Below are 24669 nucleotides of genomic sequence, written 5' to 3' on the forward strand. Positions count from 1 at the left end.
GGGAGCTCCATTTGAAAGGATAGCAATGGATATTCTTGGAGCTCTCCCGATAACCCATTCTGGAAATAAATATGCTTTGGTTATTGCTGATTATTTTACTAAGTGGCCTGAAGTGGTTCCTCTTGCTGATCAAGAAGCCTCTACTGTAGCACAGGCATTCGTTAAAGAGTTTATCTGTAGACACGGAGTTCCTCTAGAACTTCATACTGATCAAGGCCGAAATTTTGAGTCAACCTTAATAAAAGAGGTTACTCAGATTTTAGGGGTTAGAAAAACTCGTACAACTCCTTTGCATCCGCAATCTGACGGCATGATAGAGCGTCTGAATCGGACTTTGCTACAATATTTGTCGTCCTTCGTAGAACAGAATCAGACAGACTGGGACTCCTGGATCCCTTTCTTCCTCTTATCTTACAGATCTGCGATTCACGAGACGACGAAGCAGACGCCAGCCCTCATGCTTACTGGAAGAAATCTTCGACTTCCGTCAGATTTAGAGAAAGGCCCTGTTCCTGTGCAAAGACAGCATCAAACAGATTATGCCTTTTTATTACAACAACGTTTGGAAGAAATTCATCACTTTGCTAGGAATAGAATTTCTATGGCTTCAGATAAATTGAAAACTCGTTATGATATTCGAGCCAGAGATTTGAAATTTAATCCTGGAGATTCTGTTTGGCTCTTTCAACCTCGAAGACAGAAAGGACGATGTCCAAAGTTACAAGGAAATTGGGAAGGCCCTTACTTAGTGGTTAACCGGATAAATGATGTTGTTTATAGAATCCGAAGATCTCCTCATTCGCGTCAGAAAGTGGTTCACTTGGATCGTCTTGCTCCATTTGAAGAAGATCAACCTGGAACAGTCTCTCTAAAACCAGGAACATCCTTCGAGGTTAGATCTTCAAACGAACACCCTTAACGACTGTGATCGATTTGGCCTTCTTTACAGTCGGTCATCGATTGGGAAAAGAATTTACCTTTTGGAATTCGTTTGAGTAAAACTCGACCGCTTGCAATTATTATAGAAGGAAATATCGGATGCGGAAAAACAACTTTCACCAAGAGGTTTTCAGCAGATCGCCAGGTCTGTACACTTTTAGAACCTCTTGAGGAATATCAAAATGCAGCTGGAATTAATCTTTTAGATTTGATGTATCAGAACCCAGATCGTGATTGCTATTATTTTCAGCATTTCGCTCAAATGGTTATGTTAGATAGACATCTGCAGACGACTTCATTGCCTGTAAAGGTGATGGAAAGATCGATATTCAGTAGCAATTGTTTTGTAGAAGCTCGTCGAAGGTTAGGTAATTTTCGCGACTTCGAATCTCATTTATTGACAAAAAATTTTGATCTTCCTATTCGCTGGTCTGAGCTCAGAGTAGATTTGATTGTTTATTTGCGAGTTTCCCCAGAAACTTCTTTTGCTCGAGTTAGTTCCCGTTCTCGTGGGGAAGAATCGAGTATTTCTGTAGAGCTACTCAGAACTTTTCATAAGGTTCATGAGGATTGGCAAGTAAATCAAACCTTTTCTTCTTCATCGGCTTCTGTTTTTGTTATAATTGTAGAAACTACAGCCAACCAAGTTTTTCTAAAACCTTTTTCTTCAGAATCGAGTTTTGTGTCGGATAGGCTTTGGTTTATTATTGTGAAAAGAGCCACGATTATTTTTCGAGGTCGATGAGCGATTGCTTGATTTTCACATTTTATCAACCTTAAGTGTCAGTTTTTGTGAATACTTTTGCAGGTTACTTGACACAGCCTTTTCCCATCCAATCTTTCCCCGATTCCTGAAGATGACTGGTGGTCCTATTTTGAAAAAGGACGCAGAAATGATTCAGATAAGATCGTTTCTTTTCTTTTGAATACATATTCAATTTATTTTATTCAAGTATTCTCCCAAATTCACTTAGTGAATTTGAATTGTTATACCATCACTCACATTTGTCCTTCCAAAACTCTAGGGTGAACTATTGCTAAAGAAGTCGCCCCACGATTTCCTTATTTCCTATGAAGAGAAGTCTGTTTTTATCTTATTCGGTCCTGGAATTGTCGGTTCCCGCTCCGATGTTTTCATCCGAACCTGTTTCGGAGGGATCCTTCATGAAGAAGATTGAATTTCTTTCCGACATCAATCTGGGCCGTTGCTGATAACTTTGAATTCATGAAGCCACATAACACTCAATAACACTAACCTTTATAAAACATGGCACATAAATTTTTGAGATTATTTAACGCTCAACTATCTGCTCAAGGTTTTCTGTGGTTTACCTTGAGACTGTGGGCAAATGCCAGATAGTAAAAAAGGGAGTTCTTAAATTTTTAGAGTCACAGCTCCAACTCACCTTTGAGCACTGACTACTAGACTACTTTTATAATTGTTTCATCTTTCCCGAGTCGGGACGACTCTTTTCCTCGGGGGGGGAGTAGTGTCACAAAGGGTGAAATCACCCTTTTGCCCCCTCTTTAATGATCTAGTAGTCGACATAGATAAAAGACGTTTATTAACCTCTTATGTCTTTCAAAAGAATAAGGTTGCTGCACCAACCGACATTATTGTAAAAACAGTCTTGTTTCAGACTTAAAATGAGAAACACGTATCTTGCATTAAAAGCATTTTTCACGATATTCTATTCACGCTCTTGATTTCTTTTCATTTGATAATGAGTAAACTCGCGGATCCATATTTTATTAACGTAACGTCAAAGTACGTTACAATATATATATATATATATATATACCGAGACAATCTCTTGAAACTATGCATACCATGCGCATGCGCCAAATAATTCAATTTCATTGGTCGCTGAAATCGCCCCGCGGCGATGTTTTCGTCTGCTTAGCATGGCGCCAACGTAAACGAAATGAAACAAAAGCTGTAAATCTCTCGCGCGTCAAGCCGTGGATTAAGGTTATGTTGCTGTTTACTTTTACGTAGCGTGAATTGTCACAGAAGAATAGTATCTTACAGCAATACCGTGGTCAATATCGGAAAATATTCAACCTATGCAATAAATAATTCAACGGAAGAGCAAATATCAAATGATACAGAAATTGGATGTTATTTATTGGAAGAAAAAATCTGAAATTCAATGCGAAATGTCATTGACAGGTGAAAGTCTGGACAATCAGAGGTAGGTAAGTAAAAACAACGTTTATTGTGAACAGATTCTTTATTTACATCAAATTAAAAATACGCCTCATTAACGATTTAGGTATTGTGCATTTTATTGGAAACTAGTTGTATCCAAAAATACCAAAAGATCCTGTTTGATGATAATTGTCAAAGCGGGAATAAACTTGTAAGGCATAGAAGCATGTAGGTAAATTTCTAATTACGTGATCGTTGACTATTACAATATTTTAACATGGATTCAATGATGAAATCCGTTTTTTTTCCAGCAGGCTCGAAGTTCAAACTTTGATTAACACGAGGAAAATGATGGCTTACCTGATGGTCAAAACGTTCAGGTGGCAAGGATCCTGGTTTCTTGAGCGGTGCAATCATTATAACCATCGAACCTGATTGTTCCGTCAGACATCAGGTTCCAGAGTAAATTTCATCAGGCCATCGCCACCTTCTTAACATCAGTTAAGGCAAAATTGAAGAGCGGGATATACTACAGATCATAATGGCTGAATATCCCATCATTTCACATTGATCGTGCCAATAGCGATAAGTTTGTTAGTCAACCGTTGCTGCCAATTCATTCAACCAAGAAATCATTCTGTGCACCATTGTAATTCAAGCATTATTATTGACCAGCATTGTTTTTCAAACTTTATGCCATTAAATTTGGTATCTTATTTTGACGCTTACTTTCACTCTCTTTGGCATTAAATTCAGATAAACAGTTTTTCAAGTCCTTAATTAGATTGTAGGGTTGAATTTTGTGAGGCAAACTGAATCAATCTAAATCTAGAATTGTGAAATAACTTCAGTTAAAAATGTCTTTAAATTCAATCTTAGTTGACGGTGTCATCAGGCTAGCTAGTTGCACGATAACTTATAACCAAATTCAATTTTACACTCTTTATAGGGTCCTACGCTGAGACTGAAAGCTTGTTAATCTCTATTCACCGTAATTATTTCTGCGTTTTATGTTAGCATTGTCTGGAGCAAAAAAAATCTCATTTTGAGATTGGAAATGGAATCTGAAACACAGAAGTTATTCAGTAGCACGAATTAAAAAGCAAGAATTTTTTCATGGTTCCTGTAACAAAGGGACTTTTTCCACATATCCTTGTTACAAGGTGATGTTCGGAGGACTATGCACAAGATATTGTATCGGATAACATTATTTGGAAAAAAATCTTCATGAACTTCGTTAAAAATCAGATATTCATTTATTTTGATGGAACAAGGGATACAATCTTGAATCTGATAAGTCAATATCCTCGTAATAATGTTCTGACATTACTATAAAACATGATTGTCCTTGAAGCTAATTGTGACGTTGGGGCGCATTTTGAGGAAGTCGATTTTCAACTTGTGTCACAGGATGCGATCTACGTTCCTGAGTTCTGCGCTTCAGATGAGATTTTCTTTGTTTCGAACCGCACTAACGTGAAATACAAAATCATTTTAATGAATCTAATATTACTTGAATTTTTTATTTGAGTATTAGGTTTCCTATATTTATTTAATCGAACATCATTGAAAATTTGCGAAATGAACTCTGATAATCATTGGAAAATTTTTAACAGTAGTAGCAATAATTCATTTATCGGAAAAAATACATTGACTACCGACTATTTGTAAATTTTGTTGAACTCTTTTCGAGAAAAAACAGATTCACAGTTCTATTACAGATAGTGAGATATTCAAATTTCTTGAACGCTCGGCTTAATGTCTTATTTTCAGAAGTGATAAAATTCAATTTTACCACCTGAAATCACAAGAGAGTGAGAAAGTTTCTCAGTTGCTTGGAAGTGGCGATGATCTTTGTACGTGTGATGAATTAAATAGGCAGATAACAGTAAACATTAGAGATGTGATTATTTTGGCCGTATCACCTGTCGAAAGAAAAAAATTTCATTGTTATTTCTAATGTAAGAAATAATCAAAGTGATCAAATAAAGTGTTCCCACCTACCTGCTGCGTTTCTAATTTCTTCCAAGCACCCAACATTCAAACAGATTTCTCATTCCAGTCGAATTAAGCCAATTTTCGAAGAGCATTAGCATCAACTTTCCGAGTCACTACCTCGACTGTTCGAGATTATAACCTCAAAAATTTGTATGAACTACGTCGCCGCCAGAAACAGAGCTTGACAGCAGTGGCGTAGCTATTATAGGGCAAAGTGGTGCAGTGCACCAGGGCCCCAAAGCTCAGGTGGTCCCTGAGCTGGGGGGGGGGGGGGGGGGAGCGAGCTTCTGAAACTGGGAAACTCTGACCCTGCTCCCACGCATTTTTTGAAGTGAATATTCCTTATGCGACAACGGCACGTTCCTTGGTAACGCTGAAAAGTGTCCGTAACCCAAGTATCCGTAAACCGGACAAGAAAACAGAGGAATAGAAGAAGAGAGAGAAATAGTGATGTGTGAGCGAGAGAGAGAGAGAGAGAGAGTAATAGGCTATCCATAGCCCGCGTGTACGTGTTTTATATGTATCAGGACAGCAGCGCGCATGCGCGTCGATCTATCCATTGCGTGTGAGTCCGCATGTGTTTGAGCGAGTAACAGTAGAGGAGACTCGGGATCTGGTTTGGTACAGGTCGTCACAATAAAAAACTGCGCGCACTAAATTTAGCAAAAAAAAATTATAATTTGATTTATTGAACACACTATATAGAGTTAGCGAATTACCCGATATATACAATGCCAAGAGCAACACGTGGTAGCGAATGCACCCAGATTCACAATTAGTTCAATAACTGCTTCAAAGCGAATTCTCACACACTAATTATTGTTATCAAAAGCTAAATAATTAGTAGAATTAGCGACAAGAAAAGAACACGAGGTGAACTAGAGGTAGCCGAAAGTACAATAATGGCGGAAACCGTTAGAAATCGCGTCTTCTTTCCCGTGAGGAAGACTCAACATGTCCCAAAGCTAAGAGCCAAAGAAAATTCATAGCGAATGACGTCAGAGAATAGCGAAATGCGCAAGAGACAATGAATTTGAACCAAAGATTCATTGATTGGCTATCGATTGGCGGGTGATCTATGCTCTGCTTAGTGCTGCCTTCTTGCTGCGAGTAAGCCGAACTTCGCTTCGCCCGGGCAATTTGGGTGTTGACTAAACAACATGTATGTGTGAGTTCATACCGTATTCGCTTCGTGCCGAGTTCAAGCTTCTATTTTGTGTTGTGTTTGTATATATATATATATATATATATCAGTGTGCATTTGGAGTGTTGATATTATAATATTATTATTGTTTCTGAGTTTAGTGCTATTGTGTACACAAATAACATTAGTTATGATATATGGTTCAAATAAAACACATTGTAAACATTTTAGGACGTTGTATGCAAAACACCCTTTTCGACAGATTTTGTTTAAATTTTTCTCGAGTTTTAATTGTAATATTTCCAAATTTCTTGCCAAATTCCAATACGATTGGCCACGTCGTTTGAGAATAAATCGAATTTAAAAATCCGAAAATTAACACAGGGCTTATGGGAAAATCCGCAAAATACCTGACAAAATTCACGTTTGCATATGTAATTGGAAAACGGCTCGATAGAAATGCTTGAAAAACTGGTATCATCTTATTCAATAAATTTTGGATACATTAAAATTTTTTAATATTTTTCCACCACGTCGTTATCTCGTAATTAATTCCGGAAGTAGGGAAAGTTCGTGAAGATTGCACGAGGAGAATATTTTTTCTTTTTGCCCTCATGCAATGTGACCACTGCTTTCAAATTCCGATCCAGTTTTTTTTTCGCACAAATCGGCCTTTATAGCGGGTTCTTTCCATTTTTCATTTTTTTTTATTCGTCCGACAACAACTTTCAAAAATTCAACACTGTTGGTAAATCACTTGTCACTCGTTTCAAGCTCGGGTGGCCTGTAGGTTAGGTTCATGCGATGCTGCCACGACCGAATTTTCGTGTCGTGCGTTAGTATTGTCCCCCGCGTTCCCTACCCTCGACAGGGCTCTACAGCTGTAGTGGGTACAGACGCGGCGATAAATATCGTTCTTGATGCCAAAAACATGAACGATTTCGACTATTTTTTTCGCTTTTCGGATCAAAAACTTATTTTCTACTATACTTATCGTGAATATTTCGCAATTCTAACGGTGTCTCAATTCAATTTTCAATGAAAAAATATTGCATTCACTATTTCTTATAAAAGACCACGTCACAAACTTTATGCTCGAATTTCGCATACAACGTGCTTGAAAGTAAGGTTATTACGTCAGCGGAGGGCAAGGAAGTATTCACTTCAGACGCGTGTGAAGCACACGCAGCATTTTTTTTTTTTTTAATGTTTAATGAACATTTATGATATCAAAACTCCTAAGTCAAGAGTTACAACACTGCTTACTTATATTGAATGAGATAAGTTAGGACCTATCTTAAGATAGGTCTGGAGTCCTAATCACGATAGCTTCAATTGAGCGGGGATTTCACGATTACATTTCTTCAATTTATGAATACTTTTTATCATTTATTGTACGTGTTTCGAGTGATAATTCTTTGTGTTCGTTTTGTTCTTGAGTGATTGCGAAATATTATAAGAAATAACTATCACCAACCGATGCCTGTACACTTCTGAACACTACGTATAACAACCAGGTGAGTTTTTTTACTACTGTATTTTGGTTAGAGGAAAAATGACTCAATTACATAATGTAGTTGATTAATAATACAATGTAGTTTACATTGTATATACAATGACCGCTGTGACCGTATCTGTTCGCAAAACCATTTCAACCTAGACTACGGAATTCAGCGACGAGACAAAATATAAACAAGCCGTTTGCAAATCAGTATGCATATATATCCATAGCGATTATTTTTTGCTCTGAAAGAATCATTTTGGGTTGATGTACTTGAGAAAATTCAGTTGTCGCGTAAGTTTCGATAGTGTAAACTAAAAATGATGGATAGAATAAAGGAACGTAGTGGTGCTTCAAAGCGAAAACAATGACAGGAAAGAGAAGAGAGTAAAACAAAGTTGCCCAAGCAGACAGTTTCTTTACGAAACCTGCTCGAGAAAATCAAGATTCAACAACTGTAAATGCTTCTGCCGCCAACGACCACGTCGACGCCTCCGTGCAACCTGCAGTAGAGGAATCATCGATCTCTACATCTTTCAAAGTTTTTGGAACTTCAACTGACTTCGGGAACTTCGTGAATAAGAAATTAAACGACAACGAAAGACGTCTAATTCTTGATTTGGGACCATTAAAGCCTTCAGGAACTTTTCCGAAAGACCCCCACCAGGATAACAGAAGCTTTTCAGGAACGTATTATGTTTCTACGTCGAAATACGCACCAATTGATTGGTTTTGGATGTGTTGTTCAAAAATACTGGATGCTGCCTATTGTCAATCCTCTAGATTGTTTGCTTCGCAAATGAATGTATGGTGCACGGGCATTCGGGACTGGAAGCATTTATCAGATAGAGTCAAACAACATAGTTCCTCGAAAGGCCATACGGCGGCAGTGCTATATACGAGAGGTGGCAATAAAGTTCGACCATTGACAAGGAACTTGAAAATGAAATTCGCAAAGAAACATCATTTTGGAGACAGGTTTTTCGAAAATTATTCGATATCATCATTACTCTTGCGAATAGTTCTTTGGCTTTGAGGGCACATAGAGGGGATTTGAGTGAGAAAGGGAACCTCGGAAATTTTCTCTCAATTGAAAAACTTGTTGCCCGATACGACCAGATCTTGCGTCTCGTTTTAGATGTGCCCGAAGGTAACAATTGATTCTGCTATTAAGGGGTAATCTACCATTTCAATGACTTTTTCCAATAATTTGATTCTCATAGCAAAGTTTATTTATTAATTTCAAACTTGAGATACGTAAAAGAGTAGGCCTCAAGGTAATACAGACAATTTTTTTTTTTTCATCGTAAACCTTGCTGTCATGGCCGCCTGAAATAATACTTTTACTATTGAAATTTTCGATCTTTTTTTTTTCAAAGTCCACAGTAGTGTATTTATGCCGGTTCTAACTCAAAGATGGCGGCACTCCCCCCTAGTTCCCCCCCCCCGCGGCTCGCGGCGCACCCCCCCCCCCCCCCCCCCCCCGGTCATTTTCGGTGGCTATTTCCATAGGATTTGACACACACACACACACACACACACTAAATAATTCCTGTCGAGACTTGTTTGGCGCCGGAAAGCCGCACATAAATCAGATAAGGTAAGAACCCGCTAGATCTATTGAAAAAATTCCAGGAAATGACCCTGAAGGAAGGTTTAAAATGGCGTTTTGAATGCTTTTAACAATTTTTTATTTAACACCAATTACATTTAGTTTTCTTATTGTATTCTCAATTATCTTATTCTAAATTTTAATGAGTAAAATTACACATATTATTTTCAATCTCCATATTAATTAAACATATTGTTATTCCAGAATTGACTTAAACCAATTTTTTAACAGTACCACTGATCGGATTATATTCAACAATGCGATCATGCAAGATCATGCAGTAGGCAGAAGTGTGTGGTGGGAACGTAGTGCTAGAGTCAAATTCCAATCGAATGTCCACAGGTCCAGTTTTCAATGTTTCGTTCTGCTTGGAGCAATCGATGACGATAAGGGGAGCTTGGTTTATAAATTCACTCCTCGATAGCAAAGGCTCAGCTTCTTTGTTATAGTAGCTCATTTGAAACCGAACATACATATCATAGAGAATGGCGTATTGATTATTGTATATATCAATATTCATATTTCCGTAGGGATAGCACTGTGAGTTGAGGAAGAGTTTTACATCTCTGATCCGACAATGATCAAATACGCCAGCATTTTTCAGCGGCTCGTTTCTCCTTGCAGTTTGAAATCCTAGAACGACATATCTCGGCTTCTCAAGCTGCGTCGATGTCTTGACTGACCATATATGCCGCGTTGTTGATGGGAGCATCGGATACACGTACGTTTCCCAAGAACGAAAACTCATGGATATGGCCGGATCCTTGGCGATGTAGTTGAGTAGCTGGATTTTCGGTTTATCTGCCAGTTTGATGTAGGGCAACAACCACTCGATTTTATTCAGGGTGATTTTAAAGTTTTCCGTCGCCGAGCTCTGAATCAGGGCATTCAAATCAGTGTTGGAACGTGTGAGAATTAACTCGTGTTTAGCGTTGACGATGACTCGACGATAATCTTCGGCGAAGCCTAGCACATAATTTAACGGCAAGACAACATCGAAATTTCCAGCGGTATTGGTTAGTTCCTTATCCCCACTCAACCACCCGGTATTCTCCAGACTATATTGCTGGCCTGGAGTCAAGGATACGTAACCCTTTATGGTGCTGGTGATGCCGACATTTTTATTCCGATCAATCTCTACACCGTTCAACTCGTAGCGAATTTCCTCAAACAAATGACAAACGGCCATATTGATCAATTTCGTAACCGTCACCGCAGCCACACCATCATCCTTTGTGATTTTTCCGTGAATGTGTAGAGAGCTTTTACTGGGCAGTAGACACAAGTCTTGATGTTGAACAACAATATGGATTTCATCGTTGTTCTGGAAGGTGGATGATGCAAACGGTTGATGAGCATGAATCTCAGAGTGCGCGATCGATTCATCGAATACCACAGGTTTCTGTATTCTTATTATTTCTTCCATGGTAACACACACAGGATGCAGCGAACACGAATTTTTATTTTCCAAAATTCCCACGTAATCGAAGACCTAGGCTCTGGAGAAACCGAACGTTTAGAGGTGTCAGTCTCGTAGGGGGTGTAAACGTTGTCAGAGGTGTCGGGCGACTGACGATTTTTGGCCATGACGTTTGAGTTTTATAACTTTTGCCCAACTTTCTCGTCTCAAACACGATTCCCATTATTTGAGTGATTTCACGTGTAAACGTACAGTAATCGTTTCGCCGCGAGAATTAATCAGCTCGTCGTCTTGATCGACTATTCTCAGCTGTAAATGATGTATTAACTGTACGGCGATTGGCAGGTAAATGACGTTGGTAGGCACTTCGACAATCTTATATCCGGATGGAACGTTGGGAAAAATTCGTGAATCGTGTGAGCTCGACGCCCGTTTATGTACGCCCCTGTGGTTATGTTACACTCAACGCGTAAAGTATTAACCTTCAGTATGGCTACGGGTAATTCAGATTTATGAGTAACGTTTCGTGATAGCTCAACCGCCTTAAATCCCAATAATCGGCCGATCGAATCTTTGGGCTTAAAGTCTACCACATGATTGCACGTGACTTCACTGTTCAGCTCCTTGTTGTTAGCTGTCAGACTGAGGGTGATGTCGGAGGGTTGCTCCTTATGTAGAAAATTTTCAATATCCTCAATTTCATAGCATCCCGTGGGTATCGCGATGCTCTCTCTGCTGTTGTCTGCTCGTTTCAGGTAAAATTTATTACACCTCTCATGAATATTGGGTATTGAATTGAATGTCAGGAACTCGACGAGTCCGAGAACATAGTTCTTCTCTGGTGATAACTCGATTGGGGGGAAATATTGAGCCTCCAGCACAGAGGATGTGCCTGACAGTGTTAACGTCAACGATTCCGGCATGACTAATGCTTGCTCATGTAACACCTATCTTTTTATAGTTGTTCGCTGAGAAATTTGAGACACAAGTGGCCGCAAATCACAGTATCATATTCTTGATACCTTTTATGATTGTATTTAACGCTGCCAACACCGAGATACCTCATCAAGTCCTTAGGCGGTTTCAAATCACCGAAACTATCGAAATACACAACATGGTCACCATTTTTCTTGCACGCAACCCAATGTGTCCCTGGACCGTTTTTATCGTCAGGATTAATAATTGCGGATTCTCGCATTTTTGGTCCTGATTTCGGTAGATCATTCCGCATGAAAACACCTCGAAAATGCGAAATTTTCATATTTTTAGCATAGTTGCGTAAATCAATGTTGGTGAGAGCTCGGTGTGGCAGCTTTACTAGTTTTTTGCCGGACGTAAGTACAGGCCCATTCCGCTGCGGTAGGGTCGCAGGTATAATCCCTTACCCAAAGCAATCGCCTCCATTGTTGCATTGTGCCGTTTGGCCTCTTTCAACTGATGTTTGTTGACACTAGCTTCGTTGACAGCCTTAGCTATACCCGCAGCACCACCCGCAAGAGCCCCAGTAGCGCTTAGACCGGCCAGAATTGGAATGAGAAACGGTAGGATGCCGCCAATTTTATCAGGCACAGGTATAACGCGAGGCATACGAATATTCTTCCCAGTCCCACGCGCGGCCGCACGACCACCCGCCAACGCCTACTCGACGGCTTTATAACCCGGTCGCATGGCGACCTTTGCTGCCGTGATGATGGATTTAAGATTCACAGTTCTCTTCCGCTGTTTACTCTTCCCGTCAGTTCCAGATTTCTTCTTCGCAGCCACTCCAGGTTTCGGCCGCTTTGCAGCTAAGCCCATTCCGAGTTTAGATTTAGCTTTCATGGTGTTGGTGACTCCCCAGGCTACCGCCTTTTCACCCACACTAGCGTCCTTGGCCAAGACGCGATTCCACGCCTTCTCAGCGAGCGCTTTGTCGGCAAGATTTCTCGCTGCGGTATCGCGATTCTTTGCGTATGCAATGTCGTGGTCTTTACACGCGGCATCCAGCGGATTGATCCCCAAATCTCCACGAGCCAACCTCTTTGCCAATTTCGTTCCAGGTCCGCAGTACTGATACCCTGGCACATGCAATTCAACTGGGAGATGATTGATGATTTTATTTAACAAACCACCACCACGTTTTTTCCGTGTGCACATCCTCATAGTCAGGCAACAACAAACGTGACTTCTATAAAAGGCGGAATTTATATACCGTCATCTCAGTTTTCGTTGTCATGCTAACGAAGCATCATGAGATTTCAAGATCAGCCCGATAAACTACCTATCGCAAATTTCGATAAAATGGTTCGATGTGGTAAGAGGAAGATAGAAAAACGACATGGAAAATTGCTGCCAAATACCGTGAGAGCAATTTTTTGCAGGCCATCCAATTGCGGTAAAACTAACGCTGTTCTCGCACTCATCACCCACAGCAATGGATTGCGATTCGAAAATGTCTATGTCAGTAGTATAGGGGCACTTTGGGGCGTCACAACAAACCCCCCTCGCACCCCTCTCCGGCGCCAGCCCCACGCCTAGGAGTGACTTTGGGGCGCCTTCCCCTTCCCCCGCCGCCCCTCGCCTAGGAGTGACTTTGGGACGCCTCCCCCTTCCCCCGCCGCCCCTCGCCTAGGAGTGACTTTGGGACGCCATCCCCTTCCCCCGCCGCCCCTCGCCTAGGAGTGACTTTGGGACGCCATCCCCTTCCCCCGCCGCCCCTCGCCTAGGAGTGACTTTGGGACGCCATCCCCTTCCCCCGCCGCCCCTCGCCCCGGAGCGAATTTTGGGACGCCATCCCCTTCCCCCGCCGCCCCTCGCCTAGGAGTGACTTTGGGACGCCATCCCCTTCCCCCGCCGCCCCTCGCCGCGGAGCGAATTTTGGGACGCCATCCCCTTCCCCCGCCACCCCTCGCCGCGGAGCGAATTTTGGGACGCCATCCCCTTCCCCGCCGTCCCTCGCCAAGGAGCAAATTTTGGGGCCCCTTCCCCTTCCCCCGCAGCCCCTCGTCAAGGAGGTATTTTATTCTAGAAGCTTCTCCGGACGACCACCCCTTCCCCGCAACCCCTTACCAAGGAGCGGTTTTTCCGCCTCGAAGTTCCGCGGCTCGTCAGCCCTTCGCCCGCGACCCCCTCGCCACGTGGTGAATATCGTGTGACGACCCCTTACCCCGGCTACAGTTGACCGCGAATCAGATTCCGGACTCTACGGGATGGCCTCTGGGCCTGTGCACCCTGACCACGGGACGATCCCCTTACCATGGTGCCCCTGGCCGTGCGGCCGATTCTGGGGCCACCTACCCATCTGGCCCCGCTTCCTCCGTTCACGAAGCGAACTCTGCGACTTGGACGTTTGTGGTTACAGGTCCTCCACCCCGGCTCTCGTTCTTTCTCCATCCCTGCTCTCTGTGTCGGGTGCTCATGTCACTGACCTTACCCAGCCGTCAGTGTTTATCCTAAGGTTTCCGTGCGCTTGGAAAATATAGACCTGGTCACTCTCTCTCTCTTTCTTAATGCAAGACTATAGGCATACTTAGATTCACGAGGATCAGGGTGGGTGGGTGAGGAAACAGAACTCAATGGTGGATTGCATAGAAAAATGAAATCTCATCCTCGCAGGTTTATTCGGTTAACGCAGGTGCAAATACATACATGGTTATTACTATTTGTTTGCTTGTTGTTGGAGCAGGATGTTTTTATTTGATATAGTTACAGCGCCCCACATCACCACTATACTTATAATAATTATAGCAATCACGAGTATAGACAGTACCACCCATGGATAAGGCTGTTCTTCGGGTACGTACAATGGTTCATCTACAGCATCTGCGTTCGCTTGGCGGGGTGTAGCCGTGTTGATCCGAGTCTCTTCACACGAAAAAATTCTCAGGGTAACACATACGTCTGATATTTCCTCTTGATTAATTTCGAGTTGTACGGTGCCCTTGGTCTTCATTGCGAAATAGCGGACAGGAGGTTATCCCGATGCTTGATGATGGTAGTGTCGAAATAATTTGTTCAGAGGCTGGCTAAGGCTTTGTCCTCAGTTTCGATGGCCTGCTTGATTTCGGCAGCGAGGTATGATGGAAACATTCGGGTAATTTCAAGGAGAACAATACTGAGGTAATTCTCGGCAAAGGCAGGATTCGCTGACGACGCGATGTGTTCTAGGACAGCGCCGTATTCCTTCTCCGCTATTTGCCTGATGCGATGAAGACTCGGTTCCTTGAGCTGCGTCAGATTCACTTTCTCGGCTATGTATGCGACGTATGATTTCTTGCACTCGTTTACCGAATGGGCTAAACGCTGAAGCCTTCGTAGCCGTTCGTCGACACACACAAATATAGCTTTAAGTCCGTTGAATGTGGATTTCTGCATTACAATGGTGGGTTGATACGCTTTCTGGCGTTTGGCGGGTGACTGAAAGTTCTCATCCTGGGTGGCCGTGTCTGCGCAGTCTGATTCCTTATCTTCCGATTCGGTGACTTCGGATTCCGTAGGTATTTCAAATCTGACGGCTCGCTCACCGTGTGCTGTTGACAATTCGATGTTGCAGCCACCAAGCTCAATCCGATTAAAGTACCATTGGGCATCGGTGTATCCTTCTATGTCAAGGTATTCGGAGATATTGTCCAACTCATCTGCGAGTCGCGACCAGGCCGCTGGTGTCGGACGCACGCCTCCGGAGGAGTTGTTGACGAGTTTGATGACCGGTTCAAACTGATCGTCGAGCCGTAGACCGAGACCGATGACTATTTTCTTCGTAAAAGAATTATTTAGACTATACGTTGTCGACAACAGCAGATTTTCCTCAGTCTTTTTCAAAGCCTTCGTAAATGTTTTATACATTTTATTCACGTTGCCCATTGGTGCAGAAGATTTGGATGTAGCCATAGTTCACGTGAGGATTCTTCCGTAGTTGTCGCAAGACTGACGCTCTTTTGTATCTCACTTGAATATAGAGGGTGTAACCCCCACTCTACAAAATGGCGTTTGCAGCGTGACTAAAAAGAATTAACGAAATTCTAATGCCTCGTATGATTCAGGCGTTCCTTACCAGACTATATCAAGCTTACGCCGTTGATTATATTTCGTTTCCACGATGGGGAGTAAGACAAATGTAAATATGTTGCCAGAAAACCCAACGATCTCGATAGGCCTGTATCAAACTTGCATTAGGTTTAGAGCTCGAATTCGGAGCTATGGTCGGTGCAAACAGTTGCAGTCTATCGAGGTATGTATACGTAGACATTGCAAGAGAAGAAAATAATGGGAAGGGTTACGGGAGTAGACAGCATGGTTCATGTTATACACGTAATGTTTGGGACTTGTGACGGTTCGTAGGCTGGCCCGCGCTTTTCCGACGTACAGCCTTAGGGTATGTTGTTTGTTATGGCTTAGTGGTCGACGAGGAAATACAAAGGGCCTCACCGGGTGTATCATTTCGTTGTCGCAAGATGAGTCTACAATCTCCGTAGGTCTGCATTAGGTTTACATCTCGTTTCCGTTTCTGAGGCTGGTGCAAACAGTTGCAGTCTATCGAGAGACGTATACGTAATCATTGTAACAGAAGAAAGATGATGGGAAGAGCTGTGGGTGTATACAGCATGGACCGTGTTATACTTGCAATGTTTGGGCCTTGCGTCGGACGGTAGGCTGGTCCCCGCTTTTCCAACGTACAGCCTTAGGATATGTTGTTTGTTATGCCTTAGTGGTCGTCGCGGGAATACGAAGGGGCCTCACCGGGTGTATCATTTCGTATTCGCAAGATGAGTCTACAAGCTCCGTAGGTCTGCATTAGGTTTATATCTAGTTTCCGTTCCCTAGGCTGGCGCAAACAGTTGCAGTCCATCGAGGGACGTATACGTAATCATTGTAACAGAAGAAAGATGATGGGAAGAGCTGTGGGTGTATACAGCATGGACCGTGTTATACTTGCAATGTTTGGGCCTTGCGTCGGACGGTAGGCTGGTCCCTGCTTTTCCAACGTACACTCTTACGGTATGTTGATTGTTATGCCTCAGTGGACGAAGGAATACAAAAGGGGGTCTCATCGGCTGTATCATTTTGATGTCTCGTTTTCTATTTTATCTTTAAATTTCATATGTCTCGACGAATACCCGTTCTCCCGTTAATCAAAGTAGACTTTAGGGCATGCAAGTTTTTCAACAGGATAAATGACGTCAGCTGTACAACTTTGTTTAATTATGAGAAAACCATGATTATCGCTGTCAATAGATTTGTTTTGCCATATGTAGCAGGCAGCCTCCGCGTTGGGTCCGGATGGCTTTGGTTTATTTTCACCCTGGCTGCGGGTGTCTCACCGCGAACCGCCGCGGAAGGTTTACGCTAGCGGACCATAGTAAAATTTCGTATACTTAGCTCAAGAAGCGGCGTGGTAACGTATTGTAATAGCATTTGGCCTAAACAAAACCCAACCTGTTGAACTTATAAATGGTTGTGGGCCCGGAGATCTTCTCAGTTAGAAAATCGCAGTGTTGGCGAAAACAACGATTCCGTTTCAATTATTGCCATATTTTCAAAATAATGCAATCAATTAACGATCTCCGTTACGCGGTGGTGAAGGCAGCTAGCCAGGCTAGGAGGGCTAACGCGAGTCTTGTGCGGGTGTGCCCTGTTTTCCGTCGGGAGCTGTTGTTCCGCATGTCACATGCGGAATTGCTTCGGCATTTGCGAGAGCTTCTGGCGGTCTGCGGGGCACGGGCCCTGGCGCACCTCCACAGCACCGGTGCGTTGCGGGGTTACGAGTGCCTCAGTGTAGCCGCGAGTGTAATTCGTCAGCGGGGTGCCACTCGCTTCGCCGTTGTTCGGGCGCTGATGGCAGAGTACAACGAGCGAAACGGTAAGTTGTTATTTGTGTTGTGCGCAGTGTACGTTTGTGTGGAGTTTGAATTACCGGATCTTCAGAGTGGGGTAAAAAGATAAAAGAAAATATGTAATATGGAAAAATATAGATCAAGTTTTCCAACCGTTAGAATTCCGCGCGATGCTGGAGGACTCCGCGGAGAATGAGGCGGCTCTTTGTGATATCGTCGTCGACGTCGCCGATGAGACGATTGCATCGCAAGGAGTAGCGCTGGGGAGGCCCACCGAGGAGCCGGTTTCTACCGCTCGTGACGGTAAGTCCGGATGATTGTCCGTACGCTGTGACGTAGCAGGGAGTTGTCGCGTATAAATACGTTGTGCGCGAGTGGTATATCAAAATTTCCTTGTGTTAGAATTCATGATGGATACCAGCGAGAACGAGGCAGCTCTTCTCGAGGGCTGTGTTGCCTGCGAGGAGTTGGCGATTGCGGGAGAGACAGGGGTAAATGAGACGATGGTGAACGATCGGACCGCCGAGGAGCCGATTTCTGTCGGAGCTCGTGATGGTAAGTCCAGATGATTTGTCTGTACGATATGCCGTATATCATGGAGTACCCGTGTGTAAATACGTTGTGCGTGGGCGGTGTTCCAAGAGTTCTAGAATCCTTCTTTCACGCGTGTACTGAAGGTTATTGTGTCCGTTGCAGAAATCGATTCATCACAGGCGTCGACCTTAGTCTTGTCACGTCCAGGTCCGTCAGGAGTGTTGGAAATTCAAGGTATATAGGAAAAGTTTGAAAACAAAAAATGCAGACTAGGTATTTTGATATGAACTCACGAGCAATTTCTTCTCTGGTGGGGGCGGGTAATTAGATCCGGTCGATGCTCATGAGCCGGCGGTAGCAGAAGAGGAAGAAGGAGACAATTATTTCATATCCCCAATGGATGAGGCGATAATATTCTCGTGGCCGCAGACACCCGAGAGTGGAATATTCACTCAGATGAGTTATACTCCGCCGGCAATGGACGAGGATATTTTTTAGGGGAGCTAATCACGCGGGTACTCTAGGGTGTGCGTTTCTAGTAAAACCGCGAAATTCAACTATACTTGCGGATTGACGACGCTTTACCATGGGGGTTTAGTCTTATTTTTGTTTTATATGTACAACAGGGGGTCTTATGCAAACTGTTGGTCCGTTTCGCGTGAACGAGGGCGCCAGTACCTCGGGCATACAGATCGGCGGGGGTAGGGCCCGGAGGGCTCCGAATTACGATTCTGACGTGACATTAGAGTCAGACGATGACGAGACACAGACAGCTTCCGACGTGGCGTTTGAATTCGACGACGATGCTGACGACGACGAGACAGAGGGTGCATACTCTGGAAACATGGGGAGAGAATCGGGGCTGGAGAGTGAAGCCGCGAGCGAGAAGGAGTCAAGTCAGGCACCCGATGACGGGGCTGATTCACTGGGTAACCGTTTCACGGTCGGTATATCGGTGAATCAACGAAATTCATTCGTAAATTCGCGGTCACAGGGCGTGAGTTGCGAATGAAGATCGCGGCCCCTGAATCGGGTGTTAATCTAGTGGAGTGGCTGGAGGACGCGTTCAGAGACCTGCATGCTTATGCCGTAGCAACGTGTCGGAGTAGCGACTACATAGGTTTCACGTTTAGCGCGGAGAGTTTTAATCATGGTCCTGCGTGGTTATCGTTCCGGCCGGTGAGGGATTCGCGGTACAGTGACCTCTGGAAGTTAGTTTTCAGCGTAGCCCAGAGCGCATCAGAGTTTGGCGTCGACAGCGTCTTCACCGTGACGGTACACAGTGTTGGAGTACCGGAGGGTCGCGGAAAGCCGAAGCCGATCACGCACGCGGGGGTACTCAAAAAATCTGTCGTGCAGATTGTCAACAGTGACGGGTTGTGTTTACCTCGTGCCCTCGTTGTAGCCAAGGCTCACGCCGAGAGAGGCCCGAACCGCAGTGGCGCTCTGCACGAGCATTACGAGATGGTGAGATTCGCTAGGTCCAGTTTCCAGCGTGCAGAAGCGCGTAATCTTGTTGCGAACGCCGGTGTCGAGATTCCGCCAACGGGGTGCACAGTGCATGAAATCGCACAGTTCCAGAACTATCCGGCACGCGAGGGATTCCTCATCACAATGTACGAGTTGGGGAGGCTAGGTACCGGCGAAGCGGCATTTTACGACGGTACTGCCGTGGTGAGAGCAAACGGAACAGGCGATGTCAGGCACCGATTGAATCTGCTGTATTATCCCGAAGAACAGCATTATTGCCCAATTGTAAATTTAACCGCGGCGGCAGCAGGGGCCTTTTTCTGTCAACCCTGCAATAGGAAATTTAACAACGGGTACGAACACCGATGTTCCGTAAAGTGCCCACAGTGCCTCGCATCGCCACCGTGCAACAGCCAGTCTCGCGAAATCGAGTGTCCCGATTGTAGACGCGTGTTCCGCGGTAACGGTTGTCTGGAGTACCACCGCAGGATCGGCTCCTTCAGTCCGCGTCGTTCCGTTTGTGCAACGCTGCGTATATGCCGGAATTGCGAGCGATTCGTAAATCTTTCGCGGAGGGCACACATTTGTGAAACTCGTTTTTGCGTCACTTGCCGCTGCAACAGACCGTACAATCACTACTGCTTCATGACGCCGCTGAAAGACGCGACAAGACCGAAACGTTACATCTTCATTTTTTATGATTTCGAAACGCAGCAATGCGAGACGGTAGACGGTGACGCGACGACAAACATACATGTGCCGAACTTGTGCGTAGCGCAACAAGTGTGTACGCAATGTATCCACGATCCCGATATATCGAACGGCTGTTCCGCTTGCGGGCTCGTGCGTGAGTTCGTTTTCAGGAGGGAACCGGTGAAGGAGTTGGTAGACTTTGCTACTCGGCCCGTTCAGGACTTTGCCCGCATCGTATGCATTGCGCACAATGCAAAAGGTTTTGACGCGCAATTCATACTGCGGCATATGGTTGAGCGGGATGGAAACCCGCCGCAGGTCATCCTAAGCGGCAGTAAGATCATTATGCTCGAAACGGGTCACACCCGATTTCTGGATTCCTTAGCATATATGCCTATGGCATTATCGGCGCTACCGAAGGCTTTTGGACTACCGACTACTTCCGTGAAAGGTGTATTTCCCCACCTTTTCAATACCCCTGAAAACGTGGGTTACGTGGGACCGCTCCCCGCAGCGAAGTTTTACTCTCCGGATACCATGAGTAGCGATGCGCGAGCAGAGTTTCACTCATGGTACAACGAGGCTGTAGCGAACGACCATCTGTTCGACTTTGACGCGGAATTGTTGTCGTACTGTCGGTCGGACGTGGATATTCTGCGACGTGCGTGCGTAGCATTCAGGGACATATTTCTGGAGTGCGGCAGAGTGTGTCCCTTTACCGAGAGCACGACAATTGCCTCGGCTTGTTCGGTGCTGTTCCGTAGAAATTTTTTACAACCGGAGCGAATAGGTATCCTGCCGCCGGGCGGTTATCGTCTTGCCGATGCCCAGTCTCGTAAGGCTCTGGAGTGGTTGGTCGTGAAAGAGCGCGAGCTGGGTATTGACATCAGGCATGCCGGAAACGGACGTGAGTTTCGGATTCCGGAGACGGGTCGCAAGGTGGACGGATACCATGTCGCGGGCGACGGTACGCGACACGTCTACGAGTTTCACGGTTGCTTCTGGCACGGCTGTCGTAAATGTTTACGAATCAACCGCGATAGGCGTAGCGTCAACGGCGAGACGTTGGATAGGCGTTACGAGGAAACTCGTGCAAAGATCAACCGTATGCGCGAATTGGGTTACCGCGTGACGGAACAGTGGGAATGCGAGTTTGATCGAAGCTTGAGGGAGAACGAGGAGATGAGGTACGTGGCAACACACCCGCTGATCGCTGGCACTGCCACGAGCGAAGCACTCAATCCGCGTGATGCGTTCTACGGCGGTCGAACGGGGAACGCTTCCCGATACTACGAGGTGAAGACAGATGCAACGGGCAACGCGTACGAGGAAATACGATACGTCGATGTTTGCTCGTTGTATCCGTTCATCTGTAAGAATGGAAGGTTCCCTGTTGGCCACCCGACGGTCTACGTTGGAGAGGAGTGTAAGCTCTTGACAGGGTCGAGCGGTTGCGACATCACGCGAGTTGAGGGGCTCATCAAGTGCCGAGTTTTACCGCCTCGCAATCTTTATCACCCTGTTTTGCCGGTGCGCATGCATGACAAACTCATGTTTGCCTTGTGCCGCTCATGTTGTCAGAGTTTGAACCAGGACGAGTGTAGACATGATGACGAGGCTGCGCGAGAATTCGAGGGCACGTGGGTGTCGATCGAATTAAAAAAAGCCGTGGAAATGGGATACAAGATCAGGAGCATAAGCGAGATCTGGTCGTATAAGGTGACATCGTTTGACCCGACTACTCGTCAAGGTGGGCATTTCGCCGGCTATATCGACACCTTCCTCAAGATTAAGCAAGAGGCAAGCGGCTGGCCTGCTGAATGCGAGGACGAGTCGGCTCGAATGCGCTACCTTGATGAGTATGAGCGGGTCGAGGGTATACGGCTAGATCGCGACCGTATTGCTAAGAATCCCGGCATGCGATCAGTTTCCAAATTATGCTTAAATTCGTTTTGGGGCAAGTTCGGGCAACGCGAGAATCTGGTAAAAACAGAGGTCATAAAGACGCGTCAGCAGCTGCTCGAGCTTTTGACCAACCCTGAAGTCGAGGTGTCCGGTTTGCTGCCCGTGAACGACGAAGTGTTGTACGTGCGTTGGTCGCACGCGCAACACAGCGTTGAACCGTCAGCGCTGGCAAACGTCGTGATTGCCTCGTACACCACTGCCCAGGCTCGGCTGAAGCTCTTTTCGTTCCTTGAGAAGCTCGATCGGCGCGTGCTCTATTACGACACCGATTCAGTAATTTATACCCGAAACCTCCGAAGGCCAAACGAGTATGAACCTCCCACGGGTAACTTTCTTGGCGACCTGACGGACGAGTTGGCGTCTTACGGCCGTGGGAGTTTTATACGCGCTTTCGTCTCGGGAGGGCCAAAATTCTATGCTTTCATCATTAAACGTCCGAATGGTGAAGAGGTGGAAATTTGCAAGGTGAAAGGCATATCACTGAATCACGCAACGAGCTCGAAAATCAACTTCGAGGCCATCAAGCGGATGGTGGTAGAAGCCGTTGCACCCATTCCCTTGGAGTATCGCGCCATTCGCCGAACGGAATTGCACGCAGTCGTGACGCGCTCCGAGCACAAAACGTGTAAACCGGTGTACGTGAAAAGGCGTTGTTGCGTCACGAGTTTCGATACGCTGCCCTACGGTTATCGCACTGGATGATGACGAAGATCCCAGACTCCGAGCAGTTGCACACCACAGCTTCCGTCTTCTCACCCTGCGGTAGTACAGACACCCGGACGGCAAGCCACGCGCGCGTTTGAGCGACGGATAGATAGACAGACAAACAAATAGACGGACGGACAGACAGAGGACACCGAAGGGATTCTTACCCCAACCGCCTGTTATTCCAACCGCCGAGACGCCAGGCCAACCCATCAGATACTCTCTTGTATGTGTCCCGCCAAACTGTATAAAGGTTAGTACCACGCTTAAACCCTACGCATGAAAAATTGTGAAAAAATCTCGCATTGCTCGTAAAAATTCATCTCGTAAACCGCGGCGGGGCGCGCTGTTTTCAAGCTGATATCACTGCGCGCACGCGTACGAATAAGCTCATGGCGTACGCGCCTCACGCACAATCAGCTCGACCGCGACCGCGCCGATGAGCTCGTACCTGCGCGGTTACGCTTCCGCGTGCGCTTGAATAAGCTCATGGTCAGCGCACGAAGGGAGTGCCGCCGCCGCCGCCGCCGCCGCGAGCAAGCTAGCGTAGTAAAAGAACGTGTTTTCAATTGTTTCAATTTTTATAGATCCCGCATTATCCATGGATTCTTCTTCTTCTTCTTCTTCTTGTTCGATGACGGACACACGTTGGAAACATCCGTTTTCGGCCATTGTAGCCGGGCCATCAGGGTGCGGTAAATCAAATTTCGTCAAGAACTTTCTGCGTCATGGAACGTCAATGTGCGACACAAGATTTAGTCGTGTGATATGGTACTTTGACGAATGGCAGCCGTTGTACGACGGGGACGTGAGTATAGAGTACCGCGAGGGGTTACCGCAACACGCCGATTACGAGGGTGACAAAAAACCGAAACTTTTGGTAATCGACGATCTGATGCGAGAGGGTTCAAACAATGTCGTCGTTGATCTTTTTACCAAGGTCTGTCATCATAAGAACCTCAGCGTTTTCTACATAACACAAAATCTCTTTCACAAGGGCAACGGTCAACGAGATATTTCCCTCAACGCAAACTACATAGTCTTCTTCAAAAATCCACGGGATCGTGCCCAAATTCAACATCTTGCCAGACAGGTGTATCCCGAAGATCCGAGGTTTCTTCAAGAGGCCTATCACGACGCTACCGCAGCGCCACACGGATATCTGCTTTTCGACCTGAAGCAATCCACTCCGGAGAATTGCCGTTTCCGATCAAACATCTTCCCTTCGGACGATAATCACTATGTCTACGTTCCGCGAAAGGATATAAAGGTCACCAATGCGCAACGGGTTCCAGTCGTTCAGCTGTGATGCCTCGAATACGCCGTACCGCGTCCGTTCGCAGAGCTCGTGCCGATTTCACCAAAGCAAACGCAGTAGCGCTGCACGCTCTGCAGAAATTGAACCCGACGCAGAGATCGGCATTGCTACGCACGGCCGACAATTCGCTGGTAAAGACCATTTGTGAGTGTGCATTGAACACCTTGGAGGGTAACGTAGCACTGTCCAGAATTCAGAAAAATCGTCTGGCACGTCATAAACAGACTTTACGGCGGTTGGCTAGCAACCGGGGTACCTGGAAGTCCAAAAAACGTTTTCTTGTTCAACGTGGGAACGGATTTCTCACCCTCTTGCTCGCTCCGTTACTCGGGACTTTAGCTTCCAGCCTCTTCTCCAAGTAACAAAATGGAACGTACAAAGAAGATGGTTTTAATTCCTATGGAGA

General features: G+C 45.3%; 1 long non-coding RNA gene across 1 annotated transcript in view; it reads right to left on the minus strand.

Annotated features, from left to right (window-relative positions):
• LOC124181566 overlaps positions 1-24130 on the minus strand; it is a 31601-nt gene extending 7471 nt beyond the window's left edge. The window contains exons 1-3 of the long non-coding RNA XR_006870507.1: positions 24120-24130; positions 19310-19315; positions 908-914 (exon numbers count right to left, since the gene is read on the minus strand). This is a non-coding gene — a long non-coding RNA (uncharacterized LOC124181566). The remainder of the gene's footprint in view (positions 1-907; positions 915-19309; positions 19316-24119) is intronic.
• Between the last annotated feature and the right edge of the window lie 539 nt (positions 24131-24669).

The sequence above is a fragment of the Neodiprion fabricii genome, chromosome 4 (genome assembly GCF_021155785.1).
Source record: "Neodiprion fabricii isolate iyNeoFabr1 chromosome 4, iyNeoFabr1.1, whole genome shotgun sequence".
In the NCBI taxonomy this organism is placed as follows: domain Eukaryota; kingdom Metazoa; phylum Arthropoda; class Insecta; order Hymenoptera; family Diprionidae; genus Neodiprion; species Neodiprion fabricii.